General features: G+C 43.4%; 1 protein-coding gene across 1 annotated transcript in view; it reads right to left on the reverse strand.

Moving 5' to 3' along the window:
• TIMM44 (translocase of inner mitochondrial membrane 44) overlaps nt 1–422 on the reverse strand; it is a 43,307-nt gene that overhangs the window by 33,767 nt on the left and 9,118 nt on the right. The window lies entirely within an intron of this gene.

Consider the following 422-nt stretch of genomic DNA (forward strand, 5'->3'; position numbering starts at 1 on the left):
GACATGCTGTGAAAACTAACTCTATTTCCCTTAATCCTATCCCGCCCACCCATTTCTTCTTTCTTTTGAGCCTGGTGCCTCCTCAGAAGTATTTGTTTCTGATTACCCCCTTTCCCAATCTGTCCTCCTCTCTATCATCCCCCTACTCTCTTGTCCCCTCCCCCTCCTATTTTCCTGTAGGCTAAGACAGATTTCCATACCCAATTGAGTGTGTATGTTATACCCTCCTTAAGTCAAATCCTATGAGAATAAGATTCAGTCATTTCCTCTCAGCTTCCCCTGGTTCCCCTCCACTGTAAGAGCCTTTTTGTTTTTTTGTGAGATAATTTACTCTGTTCTACCTTTCCCTTTCTCCTTCTCCAGTATAATCCTCTCTCACCCCTTCATTTTATTCTCCAGATGTGACCCCTTCATCTTCAACT

This window comes from Vombatus ursinus, unplaced genomic scaffold, assembly GCF_900497805.2.
Source record: "Vombatus ursinus unplaced genomic scaffold, bare-nosed wombat genome assembly UNPS02014935.1, whole genome shotgun sequence".
Classification (NCBI taxonomy): Eukaryota; Metazoa; Chordata; class Mammalia; order Diprotodontia; family Vombatidae; genus Vombatus; species Vombatus ursinus.